This window comes from Mesoplodon bidens (genome assembly GCF_964165515.1).
Source record: "Mesoplodon bidens genome assembly, chromosome: 7".
Taxonomy (NCBI): domain Eukaryota; kingdom Metazoa; phylum Chordata; class Mammalia; order Artiodactyla; family Ziphiidae; genus Mesoplodon; species Mesoplodon bidens.
In genome coordinates this window covers 113,839,775-113,863,663 of record NC_138164.1, presented here as the reverse complement: position 1 = coordinate 113,863,663, position 23,889 = coordinate 113,839,775, and the positions used below count along the sequence as shown (strand labels likewise).

Sequence of the window (23,889 nt, the reverse complement as noted above, 5' to 3'; positions counted from 1 at the left end):
GCGGCGCGCGGGCTCTAGAGTGCACGAGCCCAGTAGTTGCAGCACGCGGGCTTAGTTGCCCCACAGCACGTGGGATCCTAGTTCCCCGACCAGGGGTTGAACCTGCGTCCCCTGTATTGGAAGGCGGAGTCTTAACCACTGGACCACCAGGGAAGTCCGTATAAATTGATTTTTTAAAAAAATATTGAACCAGCCTAGAATTCCAGAAATAAACTCTACTTGTCATGATATATAATTCTTTTCATATAATGCTTAATTCTATTTGATAATATTTCATTAAGGATTTTTTATGTCTATATTTATGAGAGATATTCCCCTGTGGTTTTCTTTTTTGTACTCTCTTGGTATGGTTTTAGTACCAGGGTCATATTTGTTCTGCAAAATGGATTGGATTCTATTTTGTGGAAGATATTGTGATGTTCGTTCTCTAAACATTTCATGGAATTCTTCTGTTTTAACCGGCTTGTTTTGACATCACTCTCACAAGGGAAGTGTTACTGCCAGGTGGAGGTAGATGTCCAGCTTCCTCAGTTGACCTCTATTGATACCCAAGGGGGGGAGGCTCCTGTTATTGCTGGTGGGGGAGGGGACCTGCTCCCCACGTGGTCTCCACTGATCCCGTGGTGGGGGGTGGCCTCATTCTTGCTGGTGATGGGGAAAGTCCTGACTCTCCGTTAGCCCTCTTCTGACCCCAGTCCAGCGGGGTGAGGTGGGGGCGTGAGGGAGGGGTGCCAAATGCGTGTGGAAATCCAGCCTCCCCGAATGGAACCAGAGGAGGATTTGTTACAGCTCGGTAGGGAAGAAAGTCCCAGCTCCGCACCTTGGTTTATTTGATCTCCTCCAGTGGAGGTTTGGGTGCCTCACGGCAGCCACACGAGGGGAAGCCCAGGCTCCCCCCTCGGCCTCTACTGCTATGAGTCAGGGTGGAGGCCACAGTTCTCCTGTGATATCTGGGTGGAATAGAGCAGTTATTGTCTAAGCGTAGTCCTTTTCGTCTGCCATTTTCCTGGTGTTTTGGCTGGAGAGAATAGTCATTCATTGCGGCTTTTTTTTCTGCTTCTACTAGTGTTTCTGGGTTTCTGACTTCTTATCTCCCAGTCTGGGATATGAGGTTCTCCAGCCCGGAAAACCAACCACTGTGCTGTTCCTTGGGTCCCTGGTCCCGGACCATTCTGCCTTCTCTCTACCTCTCAGAGGCTTATGTTTGTTTCCTGTATGACATACTGGGTTTTTCGTGGCTCTTCTTGGGAGGAGCAGGGAAAAGTGCATCTACTCCATCTTTCTGGAAGCAGAAGTGCGGCCCCTGGTTTTCAGCTCAGAGATATCAGGATGCACTTGAAGTTTTAACCTCTGCCTCTTGGAGCCTCCATCTCAGCAGTCCCCAGCCTTTTTGGCACCAGGGACTGGTTTCGTATCAGACAGTTTTTCCACGGGTGGGTGGGTGGGGGTGATGGTTCAGGCAGTAATGTGAGCGATGGGGAGCGGCTGTAAATACAGGTGAAGCTTCACTCGCTTGCCTGCCGCTCACTTCCTGCTGTGCAGCCCGGTTCCTAACAGGCCACACAGACTGGTACCAGTCTGTGGCCTGGGGGTTGGGGACCTGTGCTCTATCTAACCATGACCTGGTTGTCTCTTGCAGCTCTGGAAGTCTCTCCTGTCTCCATGCCTTGACCCACTGGAGTGCAGACAGTTCCTGTTCTAAGAGACCTTTCTGCAGGGCCCAGTCTGACAGCACCTCTGGTGAGTTAGAACATCTTCTCCTTGCCCTCGTCACCTGCAAGCCAGTCTCCGTTGCCGTGGTGTGGTTCACCTCATTCCTTTGGCACTGCGGCCAGAGGATGGTCAGTTCCTCGCAATCAGGGCCCAGGTGCTTCTGTCAGGGTGGGGAGAGGGTGGGTGGAGTTGCCCTTGGCGCTGGGGGAACAAGCCTGCCCCTGGGTGCCTAGCTAATGTGACCTTGGGGGAATTATTGGGACTGTGGCTGAGGCTCCAGGTCTGGCTCCTTGTCTGTGCTCTGAGATGTCCAGGCTGGACTCAGCCAATGTGGCTGAGAGTGGTTGATGGGGGAAGTGTTACAGGTGCCCCACCTCCATTTTTGCTTGGACCAGGGGACACCTGTTTGTGTCCAGCACAGGGACCACGGAGGGAAGCCCACAATCTGTGGTTCCGGAGAGCTGAGATATGCCCTGGGCTCAGAGTCTGGTGCCCAGAGCTTGTTATATGTGCTCCACTGGTATCATTTCATCTGTAATATGTGCTTAAACTTGGCATTTGCTGAATGTTGCCTAAAGGCTGGGCTTTTACCATGACTGACCTCATGAAGAAAGGGAAATGATTGCCGTTCTCAGGTGGGGGGACAGGCTCCAGCAGTCAGACACACTGCTCATGGCCTGCTTGGTCCTGAGAGGCTCCATCCAGCCCTGGCTGTGAACAGCCTGGGCTCTTTCTGGTGCGACACCCGGCCGCCCAGCCTGGCTCCACATACTGGGGACCAGAAAGGCAGGTCTGTGAGGTCCACTCCCCCTTGGACACTATTTCTCAGCCTTTTAAAAAAATATCATCGCCTATCCATGGAGACATTTTGGACCGTTTTTCCAAATTGTCCACCCCAGTGAAATTTTAATACTGTGGCAAGGCTGTATATCTGTTCATGTTCTGCTTGTATATCTGTGCTTTCTACTTAAAAACACTAAGAGGGCTTCCCTGGTGGCGCAGTGGTTGAGAGTCCGCCTGCCGATGCAGGGGACACGGGTTCGTGCCCCGGTCTGGGAGGATCCCACATGCCGCGGAGCGGTTGGGCCCGTGAGCCATGGCCGTTGGGCCTGCGCGTCCGGAGTCTGTGCTCCGCAGCGGGAGAGGCCACAACAGTGAGAGGCCCGCATACAGCAAAAAAAAAAAAAAAAAAAAAAAAAAAAAACAAAAAAAAACACTAAGATCCGTTTCACCTTCCAAGATTCCACTGAGAGTGCATGTCCTGGACTTACAAATACAGCAGGCAGGAGTAGAATGTCGGAGCCACTGCCCCTGCCCTGGTCCTGGTCTCTACTGCTTTTGGGGGTCGCCTCCTAACTGGTTTCCTACCCCCAGCTTCCCAGCTCTGCAGTCCTGCCTGAAATCCAGTTCAGATGCTCTCACTGTCCTCGTTCAAGCCTTTCCGTGTGGTCACGATTCCCTCCATGTGCTCTGAGCTTCTCTGGCCTCTGCTCTCGCCCTCCCCCGGGCGCACACGGGCACTCACCTGGCGAGCGGTGGTGATGGGGCCCCATGGAGGACCAGCCCCCGTGTCCCTGCTGAGTGGGCAGAGCCTACAGTCCCCTTGTCCTCTGTTCCTCCCCGATGCTGGATGCTGGCCCCTCGTCGGGAAGCCCCTGGCTCTGAACCCCACAGTTCCTGCTCACTCACTGTGGCTCAGTGGAGAGGTGACGGATGGATGCACACGAGATGCGTGACTCTAGTGGAGGATGTGGCCGCCCTTCCTTCTAGAGGCAGAGCAGCCTCAGAGAGGGAGGGTGTCCAGGTTTGAGGGAAGGTCCCGCACTAGGCTGAACCGTACCGTACGGCATCGTCCATAAGGCCTGCCTTTGACGTCCACGGGATCGGGACTTGGGACTTACTTACCATTCATTATGGTGGCAGCAGGTGGCAGAGCACAAAGCCCCCGTGCAGCGTGTTTCTGCATTTGTGGTTCATCCGCCTCAGGCCAGATGGGGGGCTTGTTGGTTCATGACGAGGTCGAACCTCTCTGAGCCTGGCTTTGCACCAAGGCCCTCTGACCTCCTCCAGGTTTCTTCCTGAGAAAGGACACCTGACCATTTGATCTGAGCGATTCCTTGTCACCATTCTGGGGTCTGAGATGGGGTGCTGCGCGGGCTGGGCCTCCAGACTCTTCTTAGAGAACTATTATACTTACCACTGGCCCCAAGCGGTGGGAGCATTTGATTTCAGGATCTGTCCCTGTGACCGTGGTCGTTGATGTGCAAGGGGAAAGAGAAGAGGAAAAAGCTGGACTGGACAGCCCCTTTAGGCCAGAAGTGGGCATGTTGTAATCTTGGTTTGCCGGCCAGGGCACTTTTCGCCCACACAGTGGGCTGTCTCCAGGCCAGGGGACCAGGTGTTCGTTGGGAGATTAAGCCTCTCAGCTGGAGGAAGGATGGTGGCCCTTGTGCTGTGGACGGGGAGGGTTTCCATCTCTTGGGCCTGGATCTTCGTGAGCCCAGGAGGTGCTGCGTCCTGAGTGTGGGCGTAGCTGAAGCAGAATTCTCCATCAGCCCCAGGTTTATCTGGGCTCTTCATCTCCCTCTCAGCTGCTACTCCCGCATCCTCAGGTGTCCCACAAAGGGGCCCTGCCCCTCAGCGGCCTCCGGGTGTCCTGGGACCTCCATGCATCACGGATGCCCGCTGTGTGGGCGCCTCACAGCCCCCCTGCCCTGGCTGAAGCATCACCTTACAGTTGAAACATTCATCACTTAATAAACCCGTGTGGATTCTGGGTTCCACACCTTTCGGAGTGATCCCCTCCAGCTGCCACTCAGAAAAAATGGAAAGTTACCCTCGCGTGGTAATTTAGTGAGTAGCCAGATGTCACAGGATGAGTGGCAAAAGGGTTCCACTTTAGAATAACAGAATTAATGTACAGTGTTGTGAACTCTCACCCGTGATTCAATGAGTCACAGATGGAATGAACTCAAAGATTCGGTTTTTGTGAAGTGGTCTTTATTACTGCCTCAAATGATTTTTTCCACTTGTGGGTATAATCAGACACCCCCCTAGGGTGCCAGAGGATTTCTGAGGTTCCAGGTGACTTTCCTGGAGGTGAAGTGACACATCCAACAGGTTTGGGTGAAGACTCTGTCTTCGGTGATGAGATGCAAGTAATTCTCTCCAAAACTGGGTGCCTAGTGTGTGGTCCTAAATCAGGACTTGGCAGACTATGGCTCACGGACCAAATCCTACCATCATCTGTTTTTGTAAATCCAGTTTTTTTTTAATTGTGATAAAATACACGTGGCATAAATTTTTACCATCTTAACCGTTTCTGCGTGGACAGCTCAGGGGCATTAAGTCCATTCACAGTATTGTGCAGCCATCACGCGTTCCACCTTGGAACCTCCCACCTTCCCAAGCTGACACCCTGGCCCCATTCAACACTCGCTCCCCCTCCCCTCCCCCACCCCTGGCCCCAGCATCCTACTTTCTGTCTCTATGGATTTGATGACTCTAGGGACCTCCTATGAGTGGAATCCTACAGGATTTGTCCTCTTGGGTCTGACTTTTTTCTCTGAACATACTACCCTGAAGGTTCATCCATGTTGTAGCCTCTGTCAGAATTTTCTTCTTTTTTAAGGTCAAGTAATCTTCCACTGTATGGAGATTAAACTTTGTGTATCCATCAACTGTCGACGGACATTTAGGTTGTTTCTTTCCACCTTCGACTGTTGTGATTAATGCTGCTCCGGAAATGGGTGTAAAAATACCAGTTCTTTGGGGGATATACCCAGAAGTGGAATTGCTGGGTCACATGGTAATTTTACATGTAACTTTTTGAGAAGTCGCCATACTGTTTTCCACAGTGGCTACATCATTTTGCATTCCCACCAGCAATGCCAAGGGTTCCAATTTCTCCACATCCTCACCAGTGCTTTTTTTCTGTCTTTTTGATGGTAGCCATGCTAGTGGCTGTGAAGTAGTATCTCACTGCAGTTTTGGTTTTCATTTCCCCAGTGATCAGTCACGCTGAGCATCTTTCCATGTCCTTCTTGGCCATTTGTATGTCTTCTTTGGAGAAACGTCTATTCAAGTCCTCTGCCCATTTTTGAATTGGGTTGCTTGATTTTTGTTATTCAATTGTAGAAGCTCTTTATATATTCTGGATTTTTATCCCTTGCCAGATATGTGATTTGCAAATCTTTCCTCCCACTCTGTGGGTTGCCTTTTGTAAATAAAGTTTTATTGTCACGCAGCCATGCTCATTCCTTCTTGTATTATCTCTGGCTGCTTTCATGCAACAGAGGCCGAGTTGAGTGGCTGTGACAGAGGCCGTGTGATCTCAGAGCTCAGAATATCTACAGGCTGGCTCTTTACACAAAGTTTGCTGACCCCTGTTCTAAATGATCTTGGCGCATCCAGCGCTGACATCCAGATCAGATGCTGAGAGATGCCCTCTGTCCACAAACCCTGGGGACGTGAGCACTCGGCCTGCAGGCCCCTGGCGTCCTCCTGATCTGAAGCCCTCTGTGTCTTGGTTAAGTTGTGTGGCTTCTTCTTGTGACATCTGCGTAGGAGGTGCGCTCCAGACAGGGGGCTCCTTCCTCCTGGGAGCAGGTGATGGCGGCGTTTAGGGACTGCCCCTAACCAGTGACCCCCCAGAGGAAGGCTCATGACGGACCAAGTCAGAACACTATGGGCTGGCGTTTATCCTGTTCATCCTACTCCGCCTTTGTTAGGGAATTCCAGAGATGTAGGCGATGGCCTTCCTTGGGCTTGGAGCTGGGCCTTGGGGGGTGTTAGGTCCAGGCAGCCAGAGGGAGGCCCGGGCCGGCGTCACCCAGGGCATTACGGGAGGGATGAGCTGTGTATGTAAGAGGTCGTGGGTCCCGGGCATGTCCAGCAGCTCCACCATGAAGGGGGGGCGATGCTGTACAAACCGCATGGACGCTGGTTCCAGAGGGGTCCCCCGCAGCCCCCCGCATCTCAGATTGCAGTGACCCGGGGAGTGATGGTGGGCGAGGGGTGTGGACATCGAACGGGGGCCACTGTCTCCAGAGGTCTGGCTCCGAAGGGCGGGGCGTCTGCTCTCACCGTCTGCATGTTGTCTGCAGGACAAAAGCACAATAGCTGTTCGCTCTCCACCCAGAGCCCCAGCCTGGGTCTGGTATGCAGTCAGTAAATGGGGAGCAGGTGACTGTCCCCTCCCCGGGGCAGTCCCTGTGTAGGCCCAGGCGAGGGTGATGGTACCTCTCCGAGCCTGTGTGAAGGAGGTGGCCCTCAATCACTGTTATCTCCCCAGAGGGACCCAGGAATCTCCAGGAGGAGCGAAGCGTCGCTGTGTGGGGCCGTTGGAAATGGCCCTAAAGGTATCAAGTCCTCATCCCAGGACCACATGTGTCACCGTGTACAGTACAACTTGCAGATGTGATCAAGTTAAGGGTCCTGAGATGGGGGGTTACCCTGGATGATCTAGTTGGGCCCCTAACACCATCACAGGAGCCCTTACAAGAGGGAGACAGAGGGAGATGTGAACACAGAGGAGAACCCGTGATGACAAAGGCAGGGACTGGGGTGATGCAGCCATGAGCTCCAGGACACCTGGAGCCCTGGAAGCCAGAAGAGGAAGGAAAGACCCTCCCCTGGAGCCTCCGGAGGGCGCTAGCCCTGCGACACCCAGACTTCAGTCCAGTGAACCTGATTCCAGACTTTCAGCCTCCAGGATGGGGAGAGAATACATTTGTGTTGCTCTGAGCTGCCCGGCGTGTGACACTTTGTTATAGCAGCCCTGGGACGCTCATACAGCACGTGGATCTGGATTTGGTTGGGGAACAGGGTCACTTTTCAGTGAGAAGGAGGAGGAGAAGTGTGGGCCTCGCGTGTGGCCGGGGCTCAGGTTTCCGTCGGGGTTATCTTGATGGCAGGCCGGTCACCGTGGGAAGACTTGACGGCCTTTCCCCAGGTCACCGCGGCCCAGCTGAAACCTTGGGGAGGGGCCTTGGTGCTGGCGTAGGCAGGACTGCCCTCACCCTGTCACCCTCTGCAGGACGTGCCCCCAGATAAACCGCCAGGAGAGGGGTAGCCTGCTCTAACGCAGCGCCTGCAAGCTGCTTCCTGTGGGCCCCGAGCACCTCCCCTCTCGGCCGGGCTGGGGATGTACTGGCCAGTGTTCCCACGCCGGCTGCACATTGCTGGGCCCCCATGGAAGTGCCCCGAGTATTTCACACATTCAGAGTTTCCCTGCACGAATGTACACCTTGAGTGCTTCAACCTTCTTCCTAGGCCTAGAGGTGAAGGTGGGCACCTGGAGGCCAGCCCACACGCCTCCTGCCTGTGGTCTTTCTGGGCGGGTAAATTCTGCTCCGGCTGCCCCAGGATCTTCACCTCTCATCAGGGCAGAGGGAGTGAGGGCCGAGGGGTCGGGCAACTGCCAGGCCACCCCCACCCCCGACGGCAGCACATGGCTCCACACTGTCCTTGGGTGCATTCCCCGTGCCCGACGGTCCTGTCCCAGCCTCTGGGTTCTCGCCTCTGCTCTGTGCACCACCCCTCCTGGTGCCCGTCCCCTCGGCTGTCGGGAGACAGGAGGCTTCCCTGTCTCCGCCTTTGCATGCTCTTTGTGACCCACTGCAGGCCCCTGTGCAGGGCAGGATGCGGCTGCACCCTTGGGGATCTCGGTGCCATTGTGGGAATAAGCTCAGTGCCCCTGGGCTCCCCCCTCCTCTCCCTCCGCCCTCTCCCACCACTTTAGACCTGGTTACCCAGCGAGGCAGGTGGTGGGGGGAAGCATCTCCCAGCATCAGGGTGGGTGAGCAGTGGGACCACGGGAGCTGGTACCGGAACGTCCTCGGGCTTCCAGAGCCCTGGGTGGGGTGTTTGATGTTGAGGAGGGTGCGTGGGTCCAGGCGGACCGGAGGGTTCACAGGAGCTGCTGGGTTGCTCTGAGGAATGAGGTGGAGGCCGTGAGTCTAGGGAAAGGAGTGGTGGTCACTGGGCCCATCATGTAGATCCTTCTGAATAGCTCAGCCAAAGACCGTGTCATCATCTCGGCAGTAAGAGCCCCTCCATGCTGGATGTGTCAGGCCCTGCAAACAGCACCTGGGCTGCTCACCGATGCTCCCCCTTAAGGGTGAGGACGATCAAGGAATAGCAAGAACTGGGTTTGTTTCCCCAAATGGGTCGTCTCAGTCCTAGCAAAAAGGCCATGTCATTTTGCTTTGACTTTAGAGCCTGGCCTGAGGAAGAAGAATTCTCGGGCATCTTGTTGAAATTGCAGATTCTAAGACCTCCTCCAAAGGAAATCCAATTCAGTAGGAATCTGCCTTGTTTGCCTGCTAACCAAATGATTCTGCTGCAGGCCCCATGGGTAAAACTCTGCTTTAATCATTAGGCTAAAATCATTAGGCTACGACCAACCCGTGGGTTGAGAGCACATTTTTGTAGCCATGTGTGGTATTTATCTCTGAGCTTCCTGGCAGCCAGGGAGAAAAGGGAAAGATGGGATAACAGAGTTCTCTTGTCTGATATTAAATGAGTTCCTCTGGAGAGCAGATTTTCCTTAGCACTCGAGTCTAGGAGGAATGTTTTCACATAGCGTTTTCAGTTGTGGTTTTGCCAAAGAAAAGAAAAACCCAAATAGTTTTCAAAAACCATTTGACCTCAGTGAAAGCTGAGGACACAGCAACAGCATTTTCGAGGTGGACAGTAAGCTGAGGGGTTCAGGTGTGTTGCTGTCTTGTAGATTCAGACGTAGGACTTAAGGAACCATGGGCAGAGGTAACTTTGGCCAAGGGCAAGGATTTTTGCAGAAGAGAATTAAAAGAGAAGAAAGAAAGAGAATTGAATGACTGTGTGATTGCATTTCATGTGAAATGCCCCAAGCAGGCAAATCTATAGAAACAGGAAGTCATGAGCGGTTGCCAGGGGTGGTGGGGGTGAGGGGTTGGGAGGGGATGGCTGAGAATTGCGGGTTTCTTTCTGAGATAATGAAAGTGTTTTAATATGGATAGAGGTGATGGTCTACCCAACTTAATGATTATAGGAGAACCCACTGTATCGTGCCCTCCAATGGATGAGTTGTATGGCGTGTGAATTACATCTTCACCAAAGTGTTTAAAAACAAAAAATTGATGACGTTAGTGTGTCGCACTGAGTCCAAGGTTGGGTGCCAGGGGTTTGGAAGGAGACGACTTGGCCTGATGAAACCTCGGGGAGCTTCCTCGGGTCGCAGCATTCCCCATGATCCCCCCTAAACCATGGCCCTGAGCAGTGGACCGGCCGTCAGGTCAGCGGGGTTCCCGCCCTGGCCCGAGGGTCTGAGTTGGACGTGGTCGCGTGTCCGAGGACCCCAGGAAACGGGGGGAACGGGCACTGAATTCCATGTTCTCACGTGTTGGTGTCTCTGTTCCCCGAGACAGTTTTATCTGCAGCCCTGAGGCTGCTGAACGAGCTCTTTGGAGCAGGACTTGCCCGCATCCAGCTGTGGAATGTGGCTTCCCTGGGTGGAGCAGGCTGCGTGTGTCCTGGGTTCTCTCAGCAGAAGCCTGGGTCTCTCCCGTCCACTGAGCCTGAGCCGAGTGGGTGGAAATAGCCGGATGAAATGAGTTAGGATCTGGTCTCAGTGTAGGGCCAAATATACCGAGGCTCATAGAGATGGCTTCCTGGTAAGAAAGGAGCTGGATGAGGGTGACCATAGGTAAAGGGATCGTAATGTGAAAAGAAATATGTATGTATGTGTTTTCCAATGAAACAAATCGTGTAGCCAAACCAGGAATTTTCTAGGTTGGTCACACTGGGTGTTAACCGTGCTTTCACTGGGGGATGGTTTTATGAGACTGATCCCAAAGGGGCCGTGTTGAGGGAACCCGATTAAGAACCTGGTGTCCAGAGCTCACGGCTGTTTTATGGTCCAGGGGTACACCTGGCAGAGAGGGTCTCATGCAGCCACTAGCCAGGCGGGGGCTGATGCTGGCCGGTCGTCCGGTTCTGCTGAAAGGGACAGCTGCCGCGTGGCTTTACAGCTGCAGGGAGTCACCAGCTTGCTGACTTCACCTTTCCTTGGAGAGAACAAGGGAGAAGTCACATGGCATGTAATTCACCAAAACAAACACATCAACTTTCTGGTGTATGAGGTGTTCCTATCGCAGACTGTTGGAAATGAAATTCAAAGTGTTTGGTTGGATGCAAATTGTCCCTTTTTCTTTCTTTTTTCTTTTTTACTGTTGGCATTTTTATTATATTACAAATTATCACCTGTCTGCCTACGTAGCAAGCCGATGTCTGTAATTTTGCTGTGGTTCCATAGCCATGGATGGGAGAAATAGTGCAATTTTCCTGTCTGTCAAAAGCGCAGTCAGGGATGAAGGGAAGGGGTGCTGGTTCCCACGTTCTCTAAATATTTACGCTTCTGTTCCTCTTTTGTATTTATTCCTCCCACCTGGATGGCAGGCACACAGTCGCCTTCCAGTGCTAATTCTCCCTGGATGTTTTTAGAGGGAGCGGTTCCGCTAATCAGAGCTGTTTCACAGTCACGAAATGGATTCAAAGTAATATTTAATCCAACGCATGGAGGAAATGCCAGTCGCCAGGACGCTGGAATGTAGAGCAGGCCCATCGGGTGTTTGTCGTGAGCGCGACTGTCTGCTGTGTCGCCTTCCGAAGTTGCCTTCATCAGTTGGCAGGGGGCGGGGGGAGACCTGTGAACCAGCTTGTTAAGGAAAACACAGAAAATTCTGCATTTATGCCCCTCACCCCACCCCCGTACTGTGGTAGCACAAACGCCTGAGAGCGCAGGGGGCCCTCGAGCTGGTTTGCGGAGTTCATTTATTATTTTTCCCTCATGTGTTCACGGAGCGATTGCTTCAGGAAACACTGAGGTCCCCACACAGACTTGGGGCTCACGGCGTCAGAAATCGGATGCGGGATCCCACGGATGGGGCACGAGGCTGGTCCACGGGCCCCTTGTGCTGATCGGGGCCCTTCTTCTGCAGCCACAGCCCAAGGGCAGCTCTCCCTGGGCCTGTCTTGTCTGCAGCAGCCACGGAAAATGACTGTGGACATTGCCCTGTGGACACCCCTGCCCTCCAAGTGACCCTGCAGACTCTGCCACTCCCCGCCACCAGCACGCTAATGCACAACACACACCTCAGGGGTGGCTTGCTCGGTGGAGGGTGGGAAGCCTTGGCAGCCCTGCCGCTTTCTGAAACATTCCACCTTGTGGGATTCAGAGGTAATCCAGAGGCTCCTCGTCCCCCTCTGGGCAACTTGGACCTCCTTAAACTTAATCCCAACAGACAGGTGTGAGAGGGCCCAGGTCTGATGCAGATGTCAGGCCAACATCACTCGGGCCTCTGTACCCTGCCTGCCCCTGGCTCTGTCCTGAGAGGGACTGGGTCACATGCCCCGAACGTCCCGGCGTCCATTCCTCTTCCTGGCATCCCTATCCACATCCCTGGACAGGCCATGGGGAGATGGTGTTTCTTTTCTTAAAAATTTTATTAAAGTATAGTTGATTTATAATGTTGTGTTAATTTCTGCTGTACAACAAAGTGATTCAGTTATACATATATATATATATTCTTTTTCATATTCTTTTCCATTGTGGTTTATCACAGGATATTGAATATAGTTCCCTGTGTTATACAGTAGGGCCTTGTTTATCCATCCTTTATATAATAGTCTGCATTTGCTAGTCCCAACCTCTCAGTCCATCCTTCCCCCCACCCCCTCCCACTTGGGAACCACAAGTCTGTTCTCTATGTTTCTGAGTCTGTTTCTCTTCTGTAGACAAGTTCATCTGTGTCATATTTTAGATTCCACATATAAGTGATATTATATGATATTTGTCTTTCTCTGTCTGACTTACTCCACTTAGTATGATAATCTCTAGGTCCATCCATGTTGCTGCAAATGGCATTATTTCGTTCTTTTTTATGACTAATATTCCATTGCATATATGTGCCATATCTTCTTTATCCATTCATCCGTTGATGGGCATTTAGGTTGTTTCCATGTCCTGGCTATTGCAAGTAGTGCTGCTATGAACACTGGGGTCATGTATCTTTTTGAAGTATGATTTTCTCTGGAAATATGCCCAGTAGAGGGATTGCTCGATCATATGGTAGCTCTATTTTTAGTTTTTTGAGGAACCTCTGTACTGTTCTCCATAGTGGCTACACTGATTTACATTCCCACCAACAGTGGAGGAGGGTTCCCTTTTCGGGGAGATGGTGTTTCTGTGGCATCCGCATCCTGCATCCCTTCCCCAAGACTGGCTCTGGGTGGCTCCATGGCAGCCACTGTAGGCGGTGTCCAGGTAGAGAGAACTAGTTTGTGTGACAGGAAGCATGCCCCTGGCGTCTCTTCTGTGTCTCTGATCAGGCCTAGGCTGAGGTGGTCCAGGTGAGACCTGGGTGGGGCCTGCCTTCAGGAATCCTGCTTCCCCTAAAAGTGCAGGGGTAGCTGGTGGGGCCCAGATGCCCAGCGCCTGTATGTGATGCACACCTGTCTCAGGAGTCCCGGACGGCACCTTGTCCTGCGTCTTCACATGGGGAGTCTGTCACCCGAGAACTTGTCCATGGGGAACGTGGGTCCCTGCCCAGCACAGGCTCACCTTACCCGGGGGTTGGCAGCTGTTCTGGGCAGCGCAGACGGGAAGCACGTCGGATCCGGTTACCTGCCTGGGGGGTTGTCCCTGCAGCCAGTTCCAGCTGGGAAACGTGCTTACGAGCCAGGGCGCTTGCCCTGGTCCTCTGGTAACCCTGGGAGCAAATGTTCTCCAGATTTCCTCTGTGTGGTATGTGATTCTTGTTTGGATTTACATTTTTCTAATTTTTCAACTATACTTTAATAAAACTTACGTGCTGGTCAATTAATCCAGCTGTCAGTCTCCCCACCCCTCCCATGTAACTCTTCTCCCTAGAACTACAGCCACGTATAGAACCGGGTGTTCAGGACTGCCCAGACCATCCACATGTTCAGTGATTCTCTAGAAAGACTCACAGGACTCAGCCAAGCTATCAGTATTTTTTTTTTCGGTACGCGGGCCTCTCACTCTTGTGGCCTCTCCCATTGCGGGGCACAGGCTCCGGACGCGCAGGCTCAGAGGCCATGGCTCACGGGCCTAGCCGCTCCGCGGCATGTGGGATCTTCCCGGACCGGGGCATGAACCCGTGTCCCCTGCATCGGCAGGCGGACTCTCAACCACTGCGCCACCAGGGAAGCCCAAGCTATCAGTATTATAGTTACACTTCGTTGGAAAGGATACAGATGACAGTCAGCAGTTGTAAAAGCTCGTGGGCCAGGGTCCAGGAGAGACCAGGCACCAGCTCCCAGCTGGCCTGTCCCACTGGAGACTTACAAACGGCACTTCATTCTTCCAGGAACCTTGTGTGATGACACACGTGAGCTAATACTGCCAATTAGGGACACGCCTTGCAGCCCGGAGTCCAGGGGGTCACTAGGCATGGCTGACCACCTACAGGCTGACCTTAGTCTCCAGCTCCTCCAGAGGTCAAGCCCAAGGCCCCCCTACCATAAATCATGTTCTCAGTGTAAATGACCTGATGTGGCTCAGGGCACCCTATAAACAAAATCACTCTTCTTAGGAGGACATTCCAAGGACTCAGAGGTGCCCTCCCAGGAGCCCAGCAAGGGTTTGGACAACCCAGGCCCTCTGTGTTCACCCTTTACTGCCAACAGTAGTTCGGAGAGAGGGTCCAAGATCACATCTTGGTTCTACCGTGTCTTAGCTCTCTGGTTTAGGAAGTTTTTCTCTCTCTTTATGTCTCTGTTTCCTTATTGGTAGAATAGGGGCGATCCTGGATAAGCACAGGGGTAAAGAGCTTGAAGACAGAATGACAACCGACGAAAGAGAGTGACCGTTCTAGCCACGCCGGTGACACTGATGAAAACATGGCCACCCACTGCAGGGAACAGGCCGCGGGTCCTCAAGGAGTTAAACAGAGAGCTGCCGTATGATCCAACAGTTCCACTCCCGGGCACATACCCAAGAGACATGAACACGTGTTCACATATGTCTACCCAAGAGACATAGACCCATGTGACCGTTCACAGCAGCATTATTTACAATAGCAATATTTCCAACGTGTAAAGAGCCCAGATGGCCATCAACAGATGAATGGGTAAACACGTGTGGCCCATCCATACGAGGGAATATTATTCACCTGTGAAAAGGAATAAAGCCCGGACACACGCTACAACATGGACGAACCTCAAAAACGTTATGCCAAGTCAAAGAAGCCAGACATAAAAGGTCCCACATTGTGTGATTCCATTCATATGAAGTGCAGTGAACGGGCAAATCCACAGAAACAGAAATTGGATTCGTGGTGGTCAGGGGCAGGACTGGCTGGGGGGTCGGTGGGATTTGGAGGAGGAAGGAGGGGGGAGTGACCCCTAATTGGCATGGGGTTTCCATTTGGGATGACAGAAATGGCCTGGAATTAGATACTGGTGATGTTTGTACAGCATAGCTAAAAACCACTGAATTGTACCCTTTAAAGGGTGAATTTTATTTCAATATTAAAAATGGCTAAAAAACAAAAACGAAAACAAAAACCCCTGAATACCACAACACACCTCGCAGAATGGCCAAAATCCGGAGCATTAACGTCAGGTACTGGAAAGGATGTGGAGCAACAGGAACTCTTGTTGTTGCTGGTGGGGATGCAAAGTGGTGCAGCTACTTTGGAAGCCAGTTTAGTGGTTTCTTACAAAACTACACACTCTCTTACCATGTGACCCAGCAGTTTCATTCCTTGGTATTTACCCAAAGGAGTTGAAAACTTGTGTCCACACAAAAACCTGCACACGGATGTTTCTAGAACTTTATTTATAATTGCCAGAAATTGGAAGCCATGAGATGCCCTTCAGTAGGTGGATGGGTGGATAAACTGTGGTCCATCCGGATGATAGAATACTGAATAATATAATAATAGCACTGAAAAGAAACGAGCTATCAGCCATGAAAAGACATGGAGGAACCTTCAATGCACATGACTATGCGAAAGAAGCCAGTCTGAAAAGGCTGCACACTGTATGGTTCCAACTATATGAAAAGGTAAAACTATGGAGCCAGTGAAAACATCATTTGGTTGCCAGGGGTGTGGGTGTGGGGAGGGATGAACAGAGGAAGCGCAGAGGGTTATTAGGGCAGTGGAAATGCTCTTCATGATACTGCAGTGGTGGATACATGTCATTATATGCCTGTCAAGACCCACAGAATGTACAACACCGAGAGTGAACCCTAATTTAAATTGTGAACTCTGGGTGATGGTGATGTGTCAATATAGGTTCATCAGTTGTAGGAAAATGGATCACTCTGGTGGGGATGTTGGCAGTGGGGGATGTGTTGGGGCAGGAGGTACATGGGAGTCTCTGTACCTTCCCTTCAGTTTTGCTGTGAACCTAAAACTGCTAAAGAAAAAAAAAATAACAGTCTTAAAAAATGGACAAACAAACAAGAAAACAAAACTGCCTGCCTGTGTTTAGGAAGAACAATCTGTGTGGTTTTTTTTTTAAGCATATTCAGATTATCTTTATTTGATATTGATTATATCTCTGGACTCCTGGTTTTCCCATTTAATCTGTGTGTTTATTACTTTTCACCTCATGGAATCCCGAGATTTTAGTTGATTTACTTTTTTTTTCTTTTTTTCTTTTTAACAATGGAGAAAAGATATCCTCTGCAATAAGTGGTGCTGGGAAAACTGGACCGCTACGTGTAAAAGTTTGAAATTAGAACACTCCCTAACACCATACACAAAAATAAACTCAAAATGGATTAAAGACCTAAATGTGGGACTTCCCTGGTGGCACAGTGGTTAAGAATCCGCCTGCCAATGCAGGGGACACGGGTTCGAGCCCTGGTCCAGGAAGATCCCACATGCCGCGGAGCAACTGAGCCCGTGCGCCACAACTACTAAACCTGCACTCTAGAGCCCGCGTGCCACAACTACTGAAGCCCGTGTGCCCAGAGCCTGTGCTCCACAACAAGAGAAGCCACAGCAATGAGAAACCTGCACACCACAACAAAGAGTACGCCCCGCTCACCGCAACTAGAAAAAGCCCACGTGCAGCAACGAAGACCCAACACAGCCAAATAAATAAATAATAATAAAAAAAGACCTAAATATAAGGCCAGACACTAGAAAACTCTTAGAGGAAAACATAGGCAGAACACTCTGTGACATAAATCACAGCAAGATCCTTTTTGACCCACCTCCTGGAGAAATGGAAATAAAAACAAAAATAAACAAATGGGGCCTAATGAAATGTAAAAGCTTTTGCACAGCAAAGGAAACCATAAACAAAAAGAAAAGATAACCCTCAGAAGGGGAGAAAATATTTGCAAAGAAGCAACTGACAAAGGATTGATCTCCAAAATTTACAAGCAGCTCAATATCAAAAAAACAAGCAACCCAATCCAAAAATGGGCAGAAGACCTAGACATTTCTCCAAAGAAGATATACAGACTGCCAACAAACACATGAGAGAATGCTCAACATCATTAATCATTAGAGAAATGCAAATCAAAACTACAATGAGGTATCACCTCACACCAGTCAGAATGGCCATCATCAAAAAATCTACAAACAATAAATGCTGGAGAGGGTGTGGAGAAAAGGGAACACTCTTGCACTGTTGGTGGGAATGTAAATTGATACAGCCACTATGGAGAACAGTATGGAGGTTCCTTAAAAAACTAAAAATAGAACTACCATACGACCCAGCAATCCCACTACTGGGTATATACCCTGAGAAAACCATAATTCAAAAAGAGTCATGTACCAAGATGTTCATTGCAGCTCTATTTACAATAGCCAGGACATGGAAGTAACCTAAGTGTCCATCGACAGATGAATGGATGAATAATCTGTTTTGAAGTCAAACGCCATTCTCTCTGCCGGGGGCTTTCCTGCCTGGCCTTTTGCTGTTTTCTTGCATCCTTGGTGACTGTGACGCTGTCCCCAATAACACCGACTCATGCAGCCCTTCCCCCAAGGTCTGCTCATCCTGGAGGGGTCGTGGGCTGTCTCTTCCAGCCTCAGGGGATTAGAATTCCGCCCAGCAAGGCGTGAGGTCCTTCCATGGTTGCAGGTGACCCGACCTGCTTTAGAGGCATCCTTGTGGGGTTGGCACTAGGGACCGTCACTGGTGGTCACACTGTCCTCCTCTCCCTTCCGAGGCAGCTTGTTTTCATCAACTTTTCGACATTTATGAGTCTGACTTCCGTGGTGGCCTTTGTGTTTTAACCAGAAACAGAACTTGTGTCGTAGTTGTAGTTTACAAAGTGAGTGCGCAGAGATTGTCTGATGTAACCGTAAATTACTTGGGAAAATGAGAACTACAGCTTCGTGTGACAGGTTGAAGGGGCAAAGGTTCCAAGAGGTCTAGGGACTTTCTCTAAGTCACACAGCAAGTGGCCACACCAAGGCTGGTCCCCGAGGGTGACACACAAAGGGGCATGGGCTGCGCGTCTGTCGTGGTGGGGTGGGCAGGTGGCCGAGGCAGGAGCAACAGGATGGAATTCGGGGAAGTGGTGCGTAAGCGCCAGTGCTGGTGGGGTGTCACAGACAGCTCTGAGCCCAGCAGGATAAGCCTACCACGCAACATTCGGGGGTGGAAGCCGCAGCCACCACTGAGGGCTCCAGAGCTACTCATGGCAGTTTCAGATTCCACACAAGGACCTGGTGGACAAAAAAGGTCGCTGCTCCCAACTGTGCACCCTGAGGGGACTCAAGGGAGAAAAGCAGGATGCTGGCCCTAGAGAGCTAAGTTTATATCAAAGAAATGATTTCCGTGAGCCCAGACTCTTGCATCTTCCAGTACATAGAAAAGTGCTAAATTCACTAACTTGAGATGTCTGGTTTTCCTTAATTAACGATAGTCTTTTTTTTTTTTTTTTTTTTTTGTGGTACGCGGGCCTCTCACTGTTGTGGCCTCTCCCGTTGCGGAGCACAGGCTCCGGACGTGCAGGCTCAAAGGCCATGGCTCACGGGCCCAGCCGCTCTGCGGCACGTGGGATCTTCCCGGACCGGGGCACGAACCCGCGTCCCCTGCATCGGCAGGCGGACTCTCAACCACTGCGCCACCAGGGAAGCCCACGATAGTCTTTTGATGTTCCGACTACCCGATCCTTGTTGCAAAAACCCCTAAATATTCTGACTTCTCAGAGCCGTCCCTCTGAGCTGTCTGAGAGGCTGTCTGCTGGGCTTGAAGTCCTCAGAAAATCAGCCGAATAAAACGTAATTCTCAGCTTTTAGGTTGTGCATTGTTTTCAGTCGACGTAACTAAAAATCTGTTCTCCGTTTAATTCTGTTAACATTCCCAGGGGAAAGGAAGCTCTCCGGGGCAGGGATTTTAGTGGGTTTTGGTCAATGATGTATCCCAAGCACCTAGGCAGAGAGCTGGGCGTGCAGACGGTGCTCAAGAAGTAGTCGTGAGAACGAGAGGATGGATCCTTCTGAGTGATCGATGGGAGAGTCCCGGTTTGTCATGCCAGGGAGCCTTTGAGACTTCTTGGAAACGTACTGATCTTCCTTTTTTAGCAGAAAGAGCCAGAGGCAGGCTGAGAGCCTGGCTGGGCTGGAGTTCTGGGCTGGATTAATAACCTTCATATCTCTTTCTATGGCTGTCAGTGAAAGAATGTTGACTGCCATATCGGTAAACAAACGATGTTGCAGCCATCAAGCCATCACATTACAGCCGCCCCCAGTGGTGAGTCCTGAGGGCACTCAGGATGGAAACAGGTTGCCCACCATCAAGCCCTCAGCCCCTGCAGCCACCCCCTGCCCCGACCCTGAGGAGGCTCAGGATGAGAAAGTACAGGATACGGGCCCCAGAGAGCAGAGGTGCACGTCAGGGGAATGACTTCAGGGAACCCGGGCTCTGGCATCTTCCCATACATAGAAAAGCGGTAAATTCCGTAACGTGACATGCCTGTTTTCCTTTAATTAACAGTCGTCTTTTGACGTTCCCACCACCTGGTCTTTGTTGCAAAAGCTCCTATATATCCTGGTTTCTCCCTTACCTCTTCAGAGCGGCCCCTCAGAGTTATCTGAGATGCTGTATCTGGGGCTTAAGTCCTCACTTTTGTCCACTGAATAAAACATAATTCTCAACTTTTACATTGTACACTTGTGTGTGTGTGTGTGTGTGTGTGGTACGCGGGCCTCTCACTGCTGTGGCCTCTCCCGTTGCGGAGCACAGGCTCCGGATGTGCAGGCTCAGCGGCCATGGCTCACGGGCCCACCTGCTCCGCGGCATGTGGGATCCTCCCGGACCGGGGCACGAACCCGTGTCCCCTGCATCGGCAGGCGGACTCTCAACCACTGCGCCACCAGGGAAGCCCTATACATTTTTTTTTTCAGTCAGCAGCTGGCTTGATGACAAGCACTGTGCCCATGCGAATCTCCTGCTTTTCCCCAGGCAAAGGTTTCTCATGTAGCAAAGAGAACTTTGGGTTACTTCTGATTTTAGAATTAATATTAAGTTTATTCAAGGTACAAACCCAAAGACTTAACTTCCCTAAAGCTCATGAATTTGATGTACAGCTGTTATTTATGAATCTAGTTGATTTTATAATCCCTTAAGAAGAGTGGGCCTTTGATAGCAGTGGGATCTCACAAACTCAAATGCCCATGAATTCTAACAAAAAATTCTGCCTCAGGGATGAAAGTAATTATTTTATTACTTTCACTAGTAAAGCATAACCTAATTATACTGAAAATCAGGGACACTTACATCCTCTGAAACATTCTAGAGATTTTTCAACTTTCTTAAAATTATATTGGGTGTAAAGTCTTATGTCTGAATCTGCCATTCTGTTGCCTATTTTGGCCGGGAAAACGAGCATAAACAGGTACAGGGTGTAAAAGTGAAACCTTATTTCTGGATTTAACGTGTAATACTAGTGAGGTGCTTTTGGTATCTTTTTTTATGTCGCCCTTAGGTTTAAGGCTTCTTGGGGTTACAGAGCACCGTCCCATGAAGGAATCAGACCAGCTTGGCAATGTGGTCCTTTAGTCTCAGACCTGGGCTTGGCTGTCTCCCAGGGCGTCCAGTTGGGACCAGGACCTGTGTGGCTTTGTCCAGTCCTCCCTGACGTACAAGGCCTCGGTCCTGCAGCCCAGCAGCCCAGGGCCCTGCTCAAGTACAGAAGCCTGGATGATTCTTTTTTTTTTTTTTTTTTTACATCTTTATTGGAGTATAATTGCTTTACAGTGGTGTGTTAGTTTCTGCTTTATAACAAAGTGAATCTGTTATACATATACATATGTCCCCATATCTCTTCCCTCTTGCGTCTCCCTCCCTGCTTTGAATCTGCAGTCCTAGCTTGTAAGGAAATTTGTAGCTAACTCCCTCAATTGCTTGGTGCTATTTTGCATTTCTTTGGCTCCCCTAAGACTTTTAAATTACTTCCAGCTTGGCTCTGAAGACAATTTATGGCCATTTCATCAGATCCTTCACACTTGCATGTAGCTTCCTATAACTTTATTGGGCCCGGGATTCTATACTGTTCTCTCCTTGAAATCTGCTCCAGTCCCATCCTGGTCTGCCCTTTGGCTCCAGCAGTTAGGTCATGTTTACTGGCTTGATTCTGGTTTTTCTTTTTAAATAAAATTAGAGTTTAGAAAAGGGAGGTGATTCAAAGAAGACCAAGGAGTGAGTAATGTTGGGGCATGAGATCACTTGTGAATAGTTGAAGGTAGAGAGTGGGGGGCTGCAGCAGATGCGGTGTGCCCCCTCCCCACACCCCTGCAGGGTTCCCAAGTCGAATCTCAGCCCTGACTCCCCAGCGCTGTGCTGGGGCCCAGGGACCACGCCAATGCCAACAGCCGCCTGCCTCTTAGTTGCACCTGAGGCCCAGCCACCTGCAGACAGATCTCAGATGCAGCCTTGATGGCCACTTGGGGAAAGCTTTTTCCGTGAATTGTCTGGACACCCACCCTTCCCATCCCCCCCCACCACCACCACACACACACCCTGGAGTTGGTGGGGATCTATCTGGTGTTGTAAGGCTCTGGGGTTCTCTCTGTGCTGTGATTTCCTTGTAACACAAAAATGATGGTGCTCTTGGCCTAGCCACTCCAGCGATGGTGCTGTCATGGGCTGAGCTGTTTCACCCAAATTCAAGCGTTGGTGTCCCAACCCCCAGTATCCCAGAATACTGCGACTAAAGTACCACATTGCTGTATTTGAGCTGGGCCTTTAAAGAGGTGAGTAAGGTAAAATGAGGTCACTAGGGTGAGCCCTAAATCCAGTGTAACTTGAAGACAGACATGCACACGGGGAGAAGGCCACGTGAACATGAAGACGGCCATCCACAGCCAAGGAGAGAGGCCTGCAGCAGATCCTTCTCTGGCAGATCCCACATGGAACCCACCCTCCTGACACCTGGATCTTGGACTTGCAGCCCCAAAGCTGAGAGGCAGTAAATGTCTGTTGTCACCCCATCTGGAGTGCTTTGTGTCGGCAGCCCGAGCAAACTACTACGGGCACCAAGGGGCCAAGAAAGGGACAGAGACCTCCAGGCCGAGAGCTCACTGCAGGAGGCAGTGGCATCCAGGGGGATGCAGATGGCGAGTGGACCGGGACTCTGGTGCCCTTTGACCTTGGAGAAATGGCAGGTATTTCCAAGGCTCAGTTCTCCTGTGTGATGGTGATCCCGGCACCTCCACTGTGTCGGGTCAGGAGGAGTCTTGCTCCAGGTCCAGCTGTGGGACGTGGGATAGCTCTGTGGACAGTAGGTAAACCCAGGAAATAGGTTTACCTTTCTGGCAAAAAAGTTAAGTCCCCTTTGACTTGGAATTGCTGCAGGGCTGTGGGGAGGCGGCCCCAGGATCCGTGGGCTAGAATGCCAGGCGGGAAGCCCTCCCAGCACCCTCCCGTGAGAATCACCATCAATTTGGATCCCAGCAGCTCGTGTGGGTTGAGTGTAACGTGGCGGAGGCGTCTGGCTTCGGCATAGCCTCGGCGCCCATATTACCTCTCGGCATCACCTGGAGGCATCTGTCTCTATGTGCACCTGACAAGGCAACCGTGAGAAGGATTTTATTCCTTCCTTGTTCTTTTCCTAGTACTTTCCAAATAACCAGGTTCGGTTCTCCAGACTTGTCTAAGGTAGCAAGGAAGATTGAGCTACTCTGCTTTTGTTTGAATTGGATGTTTACCTTTGGCAGAGACTGTTCATACACTAAATCTGTAATATTTTAGAGGAGACACTCTAAAATATTATTTTACGGCTTCCCTGGTGGCGCAGTGGTTGAGAGTCCGCCTGCCGATGCAGGGGACACGGGTTCGTGCCCCTGTCCGGGAGGGTCCCACATGCCGCGGAGAGGCTGGGCCCGTGAGCCATGGCCGATGAGCCTGCGCGTCCGGAGCCTGTGCTCCGCAACGGGAGAGGCCACGACAGTGAGAGGACCACGTACCGAAAAAAAAAAAAAAATTAAAAAAATTATTATTTTAGTTATTAGTTATTTCCTCGGGCACCCTGCAGACGATTTAATTAAGCAGGCTTGATTGCCTTCTCTGGGTCTTGCTTTTTCCTGTCACGTGTATGAACCGATAACCTCCTGATGGCTTGATAAAAATTCTCGGAAAAAGAAAGCCCTAATGAGTATAGATTGCCTTGCAATTTGCATTTGTAAGTGAACATTCTAGTAATGACTGAAAGCAGAAAATGTAAAAGTGGGTTGATTAGGTAATTTTCCTGATCAAGGCAAGACTCTTCCATTTAAGCTGGTGCAGGCTGTCCCATTAACCCTTGCCTGGAGTTTCTTTTTATTTATGACAACTTCGTGAAATTTCGAGTTCTGGGTGCAGTGTTGTCCTGTTCCATTCAGAGGGACTGGATTCCAGCCAGCGATTAGGGTGAGGGTTCACGTAGGTGGTTCTCGGTACTTTTGCCGTAAACATCTTTTTTTTTTTTTTTTTTTTTTTTTACGGTACGCGGGCCTCTCACTGTTGTGGCCTCTCCCGTTGCGGAGCACAGGCTCCGGACGCGCAGGCTCAGCGGCCATGGCTCACGGGCCCAGCCGCTCCGCGGCATGTGGGATCTTCCCGGACCGGGGCACGAACCCGTGTCCCCTGCATCGGCAGGCGGACTCACAACCACTGCGCCACCAGGGAAGCCCCCCCCCCCCTTTTTTTTTTAAACATCTT

General features: G+C 51.0%; 1 protein-coding gene across 6 annotated transcripts in view; it reads left to right on the top strand.

Moving 5' to 3' along the window:
- Positions 1 to 23,889, top strand: part of SHANK2 (SH3 and multiple ankyrin repeat domains 2) — a 546,752-nt gene that overhangs the window by 23,240 nt on the left and 499,623 nt on the right. For all 6 annotated transcript variants that reach the window (XM_081238599.1, XM_081238604.1, XM_081238603.1 and 3 more), the window contains exon 2: positions 1,640 to 1,740. The gene's annotated coding sequence lies outside the window, so the exon portion shown is untranslated. The remainder of the gene's footprint in view (positions 1 to 1,639; positions 1,741 to 23,889) is intronic.